Source organism: Eumetopias jubatus, unplaced genomic scaffold (genome assembly GCF_037043125.1).
Source record: "Eumetopias jubatus isolate StellerSeaLion01/CBP00866 unplaced genomic scaffold, mEumJub1_p1.0 scaffold_14, whole genome shotgun sequence".
NCBI lineage: Eukaryota > Metazoa > Chordata > Mammalia > Carnivora > Otariidae > Eumetopias > Eumetopias jubatus.
In genome coordinates this window covers 2,120,224-2,133,861 of record NW_028274820.1, presented here as the reverse complement: position 1 = coordinate 2,133,861, position 13,638 = coordinate 2,120,224, and the positions used below count along the sequence as shown (strand labels likewise).

Below are 13,638 nucleotides of genomic sequence, written 5' to 3'. Positions count from 1 at the left end.
AGAGAGGGGATGGTGGGGGAGGGGCAGAGGAAGAGAGAGAAAGAGAGAGAGAGAGAGAGAGAGAAAATCTCAAGCAGGCTCCACATTGAGTGCAGAGCCTGACACAGGGCTCGATCTCATGACCCTGAGATCACGACCTAAAAGCCGAAATCAAGAGTCAGACGCTTAACCGGCTGAGCCACCCAGGTGTCCTGCATCTGTCTTTTCTGGACTGCGATCCTTGCTGTCCAGCATGTAACTCCACACTTAGTCTTATGTTTACCACCCGCCCTCGTACATCTTCCCCTTTGTGTTGTTCGGCTCCACCGTTTACGGGGTGTGTGTGGGGGGTCCACACACATGGTAAGTGCTGGGCAAGGTAGGGATTGAAGTTAGTTGTTCAGTGAATTGCCTCTGTCAGGGAGGTGTCCGTGGGGATTATAGGGTCTAACCTGTGGACTCCCTGATACCCAGTCTTACTCCTACGACCCCTTTAAACAGTGCCGACTTCAGCTACGCTGGAATCATCCTCATGGAGGAGTTGCCGCAGCGTCTGATCACCCCGCGCTTTTGCATTTCCATCGGTCTCCCTCTGCACATGAACATTTCTTGTGCACGCTGTTCTCCCAGCCTTTTTAACCTGCCGTCGGGAAGGGGAGACAGCCTCTCTTGTGGCGTCCCAGGTGCCCTTCTGAACAGGGGGCTTTTTCCACATCTGGGACTCCACATGCCCATCTGGCTGCACACAGTCAGCCTACACTTCCTGCAGGGAGAGGGCAAAGCTGGGAGGGAGCAGGGGGACCCCGGGAGCAGTGGGCCGGCATCTCGGTCCTCACGCGTGCATTCAGGGAAGCCTCTGGAGCGCCAGGTGCTGCGCCGTGCATGTCCTGGCCGCTCAGGAGGGCCCTGCTGTTTCTCTTGTTACGGATTTAGCATCCTGGAGATACTCGATCTTTGCTCCAAGCTCTGACCTGGGGGAGCAGATGGGGGGGACGCATCCACAGGAGCCCCGAGGCATGTCCCTCTCCTCCCTGCTCCACTCCTGGGGACACGGTTTCCCCCGTCCCGACACCTCGAGTCCCTCTTCAGGTTTGCCAAGGCGATTCCATCTGGTCCGCTCCTCACCATTCGGACCTTTGTCCCCTCTGGAGCCCAGGTGTGTGCAGTCCCGGAGATTACAGGACGCCTTCCAAGAGACGGGCTGTAGGAAGTTCTCCCAACAAGAGTTGCAAAGAAATTGCCCTTGCAGGTGATTGTCCCAAGGCAACCACTAAAGATGCTGAGAAGTTGCAAACTGTGGGATGTTTATCACATGTACCACCTGCGGGAGACAAACATTCAGGTGTATGGGAAATTGGGCTCTAGCTGGACTCCGGATACCACGCAGCGGTTAAAAATTACTTTGTGGGAGAAAATTTGAGGACCGTATTGTAAAGTTTAGGATTATAAACTTTCGGATCCAACCCGGGCTGGACATCTGGCCTCCCGGAGTGTAGAAAGGAGAGAAAAGAGATTGGTGTGTGTAGAAGGCATTGCTGGTCTAAACCTGGTCATCAGCCCATGATGCGTTCCCAGATTGAAACTCTGGAGTGTAGAGGCCGCGCCTGAACATCAAGGGAAGCGGGACTCGCGGTGCCGGTGAAGCTGAGCTTTGGCGGAAGTCCCCGTCCGTGTCTTGTCGGTCTGTCCATGAGGGTCCCTCAGCAGGGGCAGCCGGCCTCGGGTCCCCGGCCGGGACCTAGGGCAGCCGTGTGCCCTTAGTCAGGTCGGGACGGGCAGGTGCCAGGAGCTTTATTTCCTCACAGGTGAAAAGGAAACAACATTTGAGTGAGGAATTAATAAGATCACGTGTGAATGCTGTCCAGTGTGTTCTATTCCGCACGCAGTAGGTAGGGTGACGTTATTTGGGGTGACTTTGTGGATAGGGTCCACCCCAGGAAGCTTCTTTCCTGATTTTATCTGTGTTCTTTGGGTCCAGCACCGTGTTGTCCTCTCGCTCTTGTGCCTGGCTCTTAATTGTCGGAGAATAACTCGGGCGTAGAGTCTCCTTAGCATGGGAACAGCTTGGTTAGAAAAGCCGACAGGGTGTTTCGGGGCAAAGCTTGTCTGTGGCTGGGCTGCCAGGAGCTCGCCCGGGCTCAGGACCGCCCCGGCTGAATGTCTTCTGCTCACGGGTGAGGACCCGAGGGAACAGGGTGTGCCGGTGCCGCCAGGACGACCTGTCTGTGGAGACGGAGCTGGGCTTGGAGCCCAGTTTCTCCTGCCGAAGGTGCTGTCCTGGGGTCCTCACGCTGAAGTGACAGGACAGTGGCAGAGGCACCATTTTGGGTGGTGGTGGAGGAGCCCTGTGGGCTGTGTCCTGTGGATCATTCCTATGGGTCATGTCCTATGGGCCGTGTCCTGTGGGCTGTGTCCCGTGGACTGTGTCCTGTGTCCAGTGAGTCGTGTCCGGTGGGTTGTGTCAGGTGAGTCATGTCCTGTGGGCCATGTCCTGTGGGTCGTGGACTGTGTCCTGTGGGTCAGGTCCTGTGGGCTGTGTCCTTTGAGTCGTGTCCTGTGGGCCATGTCTTGAGTCATAAGTCGTGTCCTGTGGGCCGTGTCCTGTGGGTCGTGGCCTGTGTCCTGTGGGTCAGGTCCTGTGGGCCGTGTCCTGTGGGTCATGGACTGTGTCCTGTGGGTCAGGTCCTGTGGGCCGTGTCCTGTGGGTCATGGACTGTGTCCTGTGGGTCAGGTCCTGTGGGCCGTGTCCTGTGGGCAGTGTCCTATGGATCGTTAACTGTGTCCAGTGGGCTGTATCCTGTGAGCTGCGTCCCGTGGGTTATGTCCAGTGAGTCACGTCCAGTGAGTCATGTCCAGTGAGTCATGTCCAGTGGGCCGTGTCCTGTGGGTCTTGTCCTGTGGGTCGTGGACTGTGTCCTGTGGGTTGTGTCCAGTGAGTCAGGTCCCGTGGGCCATGTCCTGTGGGTTTTGTTGTCTGTGGCTTGCCCACGTGCTCCCACAGTGTAGGTCCATTGACCCCCACTCTGTCTCCGCACCATCTCCCTCCTCAGCGACAGGACCAGGTTCTGTGGGTTCCACTCCTCTCTCCTGTTCTCTTGGTTGCCCAGACCCCCTTCCTGGCCTCAGCAGCTGCCTGCACAAGGGTCCTTCCCCTGCCCCCTGGCCTCCGTGGACAGCCTTGGTGGCGAGAAGAGGACCCGCTAATAAAGCGGACGCTTACCGAGGGCGTGCCTCGTGCCGGGGAGCGTGGTCTCACCCGACGTTTCTGCACGGAGTCATGTTCTCTGACCATCCCCAGTGTGCAGATGGGCACACGGCGCCTTCCAGAGGTCAAGTGTCTGTGGCCTGCAGGCGTTTTGGAGCATAGCCCTGGCTTACCGCTTGACCCCTGCCTCCCTTGGCCCTGCACTTTGCAGGCCCGACCTCCCCAGGTGCTCCTGGCTCCTCCGGGCCCAGCTCCACCCTGGAAGTCCCGCTGTTTCTGCCGCTGGACAGGACTCCTATCCTGCAGCCCCTCAGGGACACACCACTGTCACCGCTGTGCTGTTCTGTGGCACTTCCAGGCCTGCCACCCAGCCCCGCCGGGAGCTGTGTGGCTCATCGTGCTGCGGTGATCCCAAGTAGTGGGCCTGGTTTGGACGGAGCACGCGTGTCCGATGCTGGCCGGGGAGGATGCTCGCTGGATCGTCCTGGGCGTGTGTGAGAACAGACGGGGCCGCCGGAAGGCCCTGGTCTCCGTGCCAGTGGTCAGGTGCACGGGCTGGCCATCCTGGGAACCCCTGCGGTGCCCTTCTCATGGCAGCAAAGCTATGGTCCTGGACTGGGCAGCTCGGTGGGCGCACCGGGCCCCCTTCCCAGGACCATGAGACCTTCACTCTGGGATGTCCAGGTGGGGTGGGGGTCCTCCCTCTTGGTCCACACTTGTCAGCCTCTGAGGGTCTCGGAGGCTCGGAGCTGGCTCTTCCACGGGGCCGACCGTGGTGGGAGGCCTGGGCCTCGGAGCAGAGCTGGGACTGGTGCTCCCAAGAGTGAAATGCAGTTTGTCTGCCGGTCTGCTGACTGGACAGGTGAAGGGATGGCTGTCCGCACGTTCTCTCTTGGGAAGCCCCGCTGTCCTGCAGGAGCCGAGCCGCCTGGGGCAGAGACCCCGGCCTGTGGGCTCAAGGGCTCCCTGAACGTCGGGGCTGGAAAGACACCCTGCGTGGCTCCCTCTGCAGCAGGGCCCCTGGGTCCTGGCGCCGGGGCCAGGATTGTGAGGGCCCTGAGGGACCCACCACACCCTCCCCGTGTCCTCTTTATGAGGACAGGTGTTCTCATGAAGTGATCGATTAAAATAAAGGAATCCATGTGTGTGAGGCGTCATTATCGATGAGCCCACTTGGGTCTCCCTCTGAATTTAAGGGACATGACTGGCCATAGGATAATGAAATTTGGCTGGTTGCCAGTGTAGACCTCGGCGGTGGGGGACGGTGCTCTGCCGTGGGCCCTTCCTCTCTTGATTCCGAGTGACGTGTGACCTCGGTCCATCCAGCCTCAGGCCAGCTGCCTGTCCCACTGTCTGCCAGACGTCCAGCCCCATCTCTCTTTCTGTTTTGGCCTCCAGGAGATTTGGGAGCCCAAGGGGCATGTGTGTTAGGAGAGAAGCCCGCTCCTTCTCTGGTCCAGCAACCCACTTTGACCTTGTTTCTGTGTTCGCTTCGTGGTTTTGTGTGAATGTTAAGGGGCAGAAGGAAGGTGGGGGGAGGGCGGGAACCAGGCACCTGTCAGGCTCAGGATGCTGGCCAGCGACCTGCCCACCCAAGGAATCAATCCGTGGTCGGTTGGTCTTGGGGCAGGGGGCTCTTTGGACACAGGAGACCCCTCTCTGTGCCCCTATGTCAACAACCCCCCCCCCCGGAGGGCAGGTGTCGGTCCCTGAGGACACGGCCCCCACCCGGTGAGGGCTGTCCTGCTGGCCGTGGGCCCTGCGGGGCCTCGGAAGGGCTGGGCAGCTGGTGCCTGTGCCCTGCGTGCAGGCATGCGTGCTGCCGCTGTGGGCTGGGCGTGCCTGCTGGCGTTGGCACTGCTGTCCTTGAGACTTCCCCAGCCGCAGCGGGGCGGGCGCTGTCCCACCTGCTCTTGGCCCTGCCACCACCCCCTTAGGCCAGGCGCTCGGAGAGGGCGCAGGACTCCAAGCAGGGAAGGGGCGAAGCGGTGGGAGGGAGCTGCTTCTGAAAGGAAGGAGAAGCCCTGGCCGGCCCCTCGGCAGCACGGTGAGTTCCTCCCCGAGGGCTCTGTGGGGCCCCCCACGGGCTGCCGCGTGCTCTTGGCATTGGGTCGGTCCCTGGCGCCCCTCCTCTGTTCGCCCGCGTCCTTGTTGTGCAGCGAAGGGGCAGTAAAAGTTCCACGTGGCGCCGTGTGGGACGCTTCCCCTGCTGGGGACCCCAGACGGGGGTGAGTGAGAGCTCGGTCCCCCGCCCCCCTGCGCCCGGGACCTCCTTCCTCCCTGCTGCGGGCCTTCTCCCCCCACCCAGCGTCCTGCGTCCTGCGTCCTGCGTCCATCCGTATGGTGCAGACCAGCCTACGCACCCCAGAATTCTGAGTAGTTGGTGACAAATTACCACAGATAAAATCTCAGACTGAGCGAGACCTTGTTTCTCATAGAGGAGCTTGGGGAAAGTGACGTTGTTGTCATTTCCTAACTTGAGCCTCGTATGTCTTTCCTGGAGAGTTCCCAGGACCTGCCGCCTGGGGTTGAGAGCGTTAAGAACAGTTCAAGGTGGGCGCTCCTGAGAGTGACTTTGTCTCTGGCGTTCTCCTTCTGGAAGGGAGAAGTAGCTGGCTGGCTGGCTGGCTTTGGGAAGGTTGCTCGTGGGCGTCTTGTTTCTCGGGTGGTACAGGTGGTTGCGTGGTCGCACCGGATGCTGTGTTCCATGTGGACTTCCCGGGGTGGGGGGGGCTGCCTTTCGGGGGCCAGTCCCCCCCGCCCGCCTGGCTCCCAAATGCCACGGTCGCGTGCACAGCTGATGTTTATTTAGTGCTTGTGTTTGGTCAGCTCCTGTTCTCAGCCCTATACACCTATTTCCTTATCGAATCCTGTCGACACCTCCACTTTCCAGAGGAGGAAACTGAGTCACGAAGGGTTGCGTCAGTCTCTCCAAGGTCAGGCAGGGCTGGCTTCAGACCCCGGCCCCGGAGTGGGAAGCGCTCGACCCCTGCAGCCTGCCTGCTGGGCCGTGGGTGAGTGACATAACCTTCAGGTGTGGCAGTGATTGCTTCTGAAAAGGGTTTTCCATTTATGTTTTTCTGTTTGCCCGAGTGGTGCGCTTCCGCTGGTGCCTCCTTCCCGAGGGCACAGGCGGCCTGCTCCCTGCCCGGTCGCCGGCCTGGGAGCCCTGCTTCCTTGTAAATCTGGCTTCAGTTACGCAATCGTCCCTTTTGTTCCTTTTTACGGAACTGCTCCTGCTGCGGGTTTCAGGGCCCGTCAGCTCGGCGGGCCCCACTTCTCCGGGGCCCCTGGCGTCCTCCCTGCATTTCACACCTTGCAAAGGGACTCTCTTTGCTCTTCCCCCAAAAGCCAGAGAGGGTGAGGGGAGGCGGGAAGCAGGGGTGCATGCAGCCTTTCATCTCCAGCCCTGGTGCTGCCCTCCCCTCCACGTGAGCGGGAGCGAGGGGTGAGCTCCCTGGTGGGCTCAGCAGTCTGCCTGGCCAAGAACACCCTGCCCCAGGTCCCTGTCTTCAGGCACGGGGATGCTCCCGCGAGGCTGCGCACAGCATGGTCGCAGGAGATTCCAGGGGAGAGCATCAGCGGGAATGCTGTTAGCGTGGCCCCCCGTCCGTAAGCAGAACGCACATTGGACAGCTCTGGGGAGCCATGCTGTTCGTGAGCCTTCCTCGGTCTCCGGGGGTCTGTGCTCGGCAGGGGACAGGCTCTTTCCCCCAATGTCGTCGATTCCCTGTGTCGTGACGTTGCCAAGGAGGACGCACAGACTACTTTTCACTCTGCTCCTCTTTGAGGTGGTAAGTCTGTTCAGGCCCCTCGGGTATGTTGACTTTTGTTATCCTAAGAAGAAAGCTAAGCAGGTACTTATTACCAAAACGCAAAAGCAGGATCCCTGTGCCTCTGACACAGCCAGATCATCCGTCAGACACGTTGAGGTTAGCGGTTGGCTTATTCCCTCCTTCCTCCTGCAGACCGCGTGCTCCGCCTGCTGCTAGGGACAGGATGTGGCCCCAAAGGCTGAACGGAACGTGGGAGCCATCGCCCCTGCGGGTCTTCATGGCAGAGGGTGCAGAGCATGCACAGAATGCACACAGCCAGTTATTTCTGTGCAGCTGCGATCTGGGCCCTCACAGGACTATAAACAGGACCAGGGATCAGGGGCTGCTTTGCTGGGGAGGCGATGTGTGAGCTGAGAGGTCTAGCATTAATAGGAGCTAACCAGATGAGGCTTGCGTAAGTGGGTGGGGAGCATTCCAGACCCGTAGGGCATGTGCAGAGGCCCTGGGGCAGGAGGGGTGGAGTGTGCTTGGGGGACTGGAAGGAGGGTTGTGGGACAGGAGTGGAGAGAGAGAGGCATCCGCCCTTTGCCCACAGCGGTGGGATATGGGGGCACGGCACCAGCATTAGCTCCCGTCCACATGCAGGACTGGTGCCCACGCCAGCCCGCATGGGGACACTGCCACTGCGTGAGTCTCCTTAGGGAGGTCTGCTCCGTCCTCCTGGTTTGCCAGAGAACATGCAGGAATCGCAGATGCTAACGATGCATTGCTCCTCGCCCACCCTGCTCTGGCCCCATAGTGCCCCTGCAGAGGGCTGGCTGTTACCTAGTAGCCCATTTTATGGATGAGGAGCCCGAGGCACCTGCCAAGGTCATACAGCCGGAGCCTTCGGAGTCCTCACGCGGACACTTAGAGACAGGCCTTCCTTCCTTTGCAGGACTGGCCGTCCCCGTGTGGCCCTGCGGTCACAGCCGCCCGGAGGGGTGTGGTGTGGTTCTGCCTGCCGTGTGACGGGGGCTTGCTGTCGGTGTCCTCCCTCTCTGCCTTCCCGCCCGGGGCTTACGTGTGTCCTCACTGCCCTCCCCACCCCTGCCCCCCGGGCCCGGTCCTTCTGTAAGCCAGCCGGTGGTCCTCTGTGCTCTGCTAGCCATGAGGCATGGGTGCAGATGTTTGTCCGGTGTCCCTTTTCCCAGAAGCCCATGGGAGCGCATCGGCTGCCGCTGCAATATGATACGGGGAGACCCACACGTCCGTCGCGTCTTTTGGCCTGGACAGCAGTCCCGTTAGGTGGGAATGCGGTGCCCCGACCCCAGTGCCCTGTGGGTTCTTTCCTGAGATGCAGGCCTTGCATCTTACAGTAAGGCTTTCGGAGCATTCATCTTGTGCCCCCACGGCCCGACGTGGGGCGTCCCTGAGCTACAGACCCAGCGGTGCCCATGGAGAGGGGGAAGGGGTGACGGGCTCCCTGCCGTCCTGCTGATCAGGTCCCAGACAAGATCAGCGATCAGTCCCACAGCTCCCCAGCCTTCCTGCCACGGGCCTGTCCTCCTAGAGAGGGGCCAGGTTATGAGCTGCGAAGCCATGGTACTGCAGGGTGTGGGGTTCTGGAGGACGGGGTGCTGGGGGTGGGGCTCTGGAGGACGGGGTGTGTGGGGTCACCATATGAAGAGCAGGTGTTTCCTGCCAGCCTTGCGTGGTCCCTCTCCCCCAGGTGACGTAGGGACTGGGGTTCCTGTTCTGGGAAGACAAGTGCGGCTGAAGCTGGGGCAGGTGAAGGACCTGCCCACAATCATAGGGAGCAAAGTGGCCGAGTCCGCGTCGCCCGAGGAGCCTCGTCCCTTGACAGAGCCTGGACCAGCTCCACCTGAGAAAAGGCATCCAGCCCTGCCTTCTGCCCTGGGGGAAACCGACTCGGAAGCGCGCACTGGGCTCGGTGGGCCTCTCTGAATAAAAGACACTTGTGTCTGCATGCAGATCTCACGGTGGTCCCCGTCCCCTCCCGAAAGGTGGTGTGGGTTGATGTCCCACGGCTGCAAAATTGCTATTCCTGTGCCTGTTTCTCATATAAAATTCGCATCATTAGCCAAAGAAATGAGGGTCGATAATTGCAAAAGTGTGTTGAGCAAGACAGCCCCTCTGGGCCCATGGAATGACTGTTTACCTGGTGGAACGCCCGCTTGGCTGCTTGCTGGTGTGTCCCGGGCCGCAGGGGCTGGCCCTAGATGGCCAGGGAGGCCAGTGACTTCACCGGGGGCCCAGGACTGCTTTGGGGTCCAGTGGAGGAGCTCCTGGGCCGTTTCGGAGATGCGGCAGCGTGCGCTTTGCGGTTTACCTGTTGCGGGTGTAACCTTTGCTGCAGATTCCACTGGCACCCCCCCTCGCCCTCGGGTTTCGAGGTGCCTTTAGAAGGTGCAGGCTGCGATAAGCGCGCGCCAAAGCGGCCACGGGTGGAGGGGGCTGGGCTGGGCCGAGGCAGGTGGGGACCAGACGGGAGTACAGGAAACACCTGTTATCTCTCCAGATGTGGTGTCGGTCCATAAAGAGTGGCGTGTCCTTGGAAGGCTTCCGAGGGAGGTGGGCGGGCCGCTCTTTTCTTGCCAAAGCACACAAGAGAAACGTGCAGCTTGGGAGGCCTGGGGTCTTCATGCAAGAGAGGTTTTCTTAAACTTCCCAAACGTGGTTAGGGTGTAGGGTTCTGGTGAGCAAGGGACCTTCTTCAGTAAACTTTTACTAAGTTGGTTTCTGGGTCATTCCTAAGCCACGAACTGTGCTGTGGTGTATAAACGGGGGCCTGGTTTTTGAGCCCCGAGAGCAGGTAGATTCTTTGCTTTTGAGTGAAGATGCACAGAGACAGGGTAGCCCCGTGGCCCCCTCTGACCAGCGCCGTGTGCGGGAAAGTTGTGCCCTGTCCAGTTGGTGTGGGCCTGCCTCTTGTCTGCTGCACGGTGGACCTTCCCGGCAGCCAAGGGGCTGCTTTCCCAGTGTAGCCCAGCGTCCCCGGGGTCCGGTCACTGGTGCGTTGTCTGCTTGGCCAGGTTTCCCCCCATTGGGGAATGGTGGTGCACCTCGAGTCTCAGAGCCTGGCTGCTCCACTGGACTGACTCTCCAGGAGAAGCTCTCCCGACCTCCTTGATGTTGGTCTGGCCCGGGGACAGGCTTGGCAGCACGGGCTATGGGCCACCAGGGCCGGGGGATTGAAAAAGTCTCAAGTTTGGTGTGAGAAGTTGCTAATAACACTGTCTTCCCAAATGCCTGTTTCCCAGGCTGTGCAGCGAGGACAGTCCCGTCTGCTTTCCTGGGGTTCCGCTGGGAGCCAGGTGTCCCCACAGGTGTGGCTGTGCTTGCTGACCTCAGTCAGCCCTCACAGGGCACTGTGCTGGTGGAACGGTGAACCGGGGTCCAGGGCTGGCTGACCTCTGTCCTTGGGACCCCCCGTCACTTCCCCTGCACGCACCTGTTGGCCACGCCCGTCCCCTCGCTGTCCCCAAGGTGCAGAATGATGCCACTTCAGGGTTCGGGCACCGGCTGTGCTCTGCCCAAGACATATTCCCTTCAGGTGATCCCCTCCCTGCGGGGACCCCCAGCCCCTCCACGCTGAGCTGCAGCCATCACCGAGGGCTGGGGGTGTGGGCGTTGAGTGGTGGTTCTGTCGTCCCCTTGGGTGATGGGAGGGTTGGAAAGGTATTTGTGCCTTGTCCACACACTTACGTGCGTGGACCGTGTCTGGTGGTTCTCGGTCTGTGCACATCCGTTTGGTCTAAATTGGCATAGGGCACAGTGCAGTGGCTGCAGGTAGGCGTGAGAAGCCGTGGGAGGGTGGGCAGGCCTGGCATTCCCCTCGCTGTGTGTGTGTGTGTGCGCGCGCACGTGCATGTGTGTGTTCGGCGCTCTACCTTTTATGCACATATCTATGTGTCTGTGAGCCTATCATCTGTCATGGATCCGTCTGCCATCCATCCATGCCAAGGGATGCAGGCGGGGATTCTTGGGGGTCTGCTGGGACCCCTCAGGGCTGCTTCGGGGAGAGTGGGCTCAGCCTCCCTGACCTCCCCGGGGCTGCTGTCCTGTTCCGCTTGGGGTCCAGGCACGAAGGGAGCGGGCTCAGTCAGCCCCCAGACTCGTCTGTAAGGGGACACGTAGGAGAGAGGCATGCGTCCGCCAGGGACAGCCAGCGGGCAAACTCTCTAGGCATCCTGTGCGCGGAGGAGGGCGCCCTCCAGGTCCTGTCTCTGCCTGGGGCCCGGATCACGGCCTCTGGTTTGCCGTTGGCTTAGGCACGGTGTTGGTGTGACTTCTGGGGAATGTCCGTCTCCATTCCCGAAGGAGCCAGGATGAACCGGGTGCCCAGTGGGGTGCTGGTGAAGTGGGGTGTCCGAGCCTGTGAAGGGTTCCCCAGGCCCGGGATCGGCGGGAAGCAGGAGGAAGGGCTGGGGGATCTGGGTGTCCTGCCGTGCACGTTCCCAGCATCACCCCCCTTCTGGGGGGGGGTTGTGCCCTGGTTGGTCCGCAGAACGGGGCCAGGGCACGCGGCAGGCCCCAGAGAGGAGCCGCCCTGTCGTGGGAAGGGCTCTCCTCGCCTCTGCCATCTTGGGCAAATCCTTGCACATCCCTCTTAAGCCTTGGCTCCCCCGCTGCTGGAATGGGGAAGTGATTCGTACTCACGCGGTGGCTGGGCGTGTCTCCCGAAATCGTACATATGCAGCCTTTGGGTATCACGTTAACACACACACACACACACACACACACACACACGGAAGGGTCGTGGACGTTGTAAAGCAAGCTGGAGCTTTTCCCTGTTCGATGGGCTTCTTAAACCATAGACACAGTCATTAGTCTTTTATTTTCAAGTATATAGTAGCGGTGAAGTTGATGGTAACCGTGACCTTGGTGGAGCGCCGCCTGTGTTCAGGGACAGGTCCGTCCCTGTGGGCCCATCCCACCGTGGATCCTGTTCCGCAGGCTGTTCTGGGAGCGTGTGGCTGGGGGTCCGCAGTCCCCAGGCCGAGATGCCCTGCCATGCCGGATCCCCTCCCTGGCCTTGGGATGAGCCCACGGTCACCGTGTTTGACTTCCCACCTTAAACTAGGACAGGCGGTGTCCTTCTTTCTCGGCGGGCTGCAGGCTGGGGACGGGGGGACCGAGAATGACCCACGCTTTGTCGTTTGCAGGCTCCGGGGGTTTCTGCACCGTCTGCTGCTCTCTGCCGTGCCAGACCACCCAGGTGAGTGGCTAGCCCCGTATGTAGCTCATCCGTGTGTCCCTGCCTGGGGTCAGCTTGGTGTGACTTTATTCTGTAGTCAGATAACTTTTTTTTTTTTTTTTGACTTTAGGAATAAATGTTCAAAGGCGGTACATATCGAGTTTTTATTTATTTTCTTTTTCTGGGTGCAGCCTCCCAGCATTAAAGCCCAGATTGTGGGAAAGCGATTCTTTCCACTCACAGCTGTGGCGTAATTGTGCAAGCGAACGTTGGGGGCTTTCCAGGGTTGAACCCAGCAGGTGCACTGAACTCTGCCTGCCTGCACCCCGGCAGGTGTTTGCTGGGACGGCCATATCCAGCGCTCCCTGCGGGGCGGTCCCTCAGGAGCTGCGGTTGGCGGAGAACGTGCATTGTGACATTTTAGATCAGTGTTTAAAAAACCTGATTTATTTTTTTAAAAGTAATCAAGACTCTTTTGTGTCCCTCTGTAGTGCATAAGGTAGACAAAACAAAATCTTGGTGATTGTTTGCATCCTGATTTGAATAAATCAGCTTTAAAAATTAAGTTTATGATCTTGGATCTGATTGATGTTCCTTCTTTTAGATATGATAATGACCTTGTAGGTATTCCTAAAACGCGTCTATTTTCTAGAAAGAAATACTAAAGTATTTATAAGTGAAGTGATAGAATGTCGGATTTCTTCAAAACAGAGCGATGGTGGAGGTAGCAGGGCGTGGGGGGCATGTGGGGTAATTTTGAAGTCGGATGATGGGTGCATAGCGGTTTGCAAAACTTGTTTTCTATGTTTTTGAATTTTTCCAAAATCAGGAGAGAAACACATAGAAAAGGAGCAGTAAATAAACAGACAACAGTCACAAACCCCCAGAGCTCATGGTAGCAACAGTCGTGGACCAAAACCAGCGTCCTGTGTGTGTCCTGCATCCCTCCATGGTTTCTCCGTGGGGTGTCACCCCATTGGGGTTGACCCGACACCTTGTCCCCAGACACCCTCAGGCCTGAGGGCCTGTCCTCCCGGAGGAGGAGGAGGAGGGGTGGGAAGGCTCTCGGCCATGGTCCCCACAGCACGTCCTAGTGATGCAGGTGCAGCTGCGGCCCGTGGGCAGGCCCTCCCCTCTGCAGGCCCAGTGCACTTGGCAGTCCAGAGCTCGGTCCTCCTGCCTCTGCACCCCTGCCCTCCCACCTGCTGCCCCCCCCCCCCAGGTGTCCTCAGCAGAGAGCCCGCACACAGCCCTGCTTGTAGACCCGGCCGCCTCTCCTTCCCACGGGAGGCACCCTGTCTATGCAGTTGCCGACTTCGCTTCCCAGGGGGTCCCCTCCGTGGCCTCCACAGCTGCCCCAGGACGGGACATGGAGACCCGAGGAGCCCCTACGGGTGCCACCCAGCGGTGGCCTCTGTTCTCCGCATCCCCCGCCTACGCTTCCCCCCCCCCCCACCTGGCGCCGACCAGGCTCCTCC

At 59.8% G+C, this 13,638-nt stretch overlaps 1 protein-coding gene across 3 annotated transcripts in view; it reads left to right on the top strand.

Annotated features, from left to right (window-relative positions):
* Positions 1-13,638, top strand: part of TNS3 (tensin 3) — a 167,289-nt gene that overhangs the window by 41,397 nt on the left and 112,254 nt on the right. The window contains exons 1-2 of one of the 3 annotated variants that reach the window (XM_088018253.1): positions 5,051-5,231; positions 12,129-12,181. The gene's annotated coding sequence lies outside the window, so the exon portion shown is untranslated. Of the gene's footprint in view, positions 1-5,050; positions 5,232-5,548; positions 5,738-12,128; positions 12,182-13,638 lie in introns of those variants that run through there. The other 2 variants (XM_088018254.1, XM_088018255.1) reach the window with 2 other exon arrangements.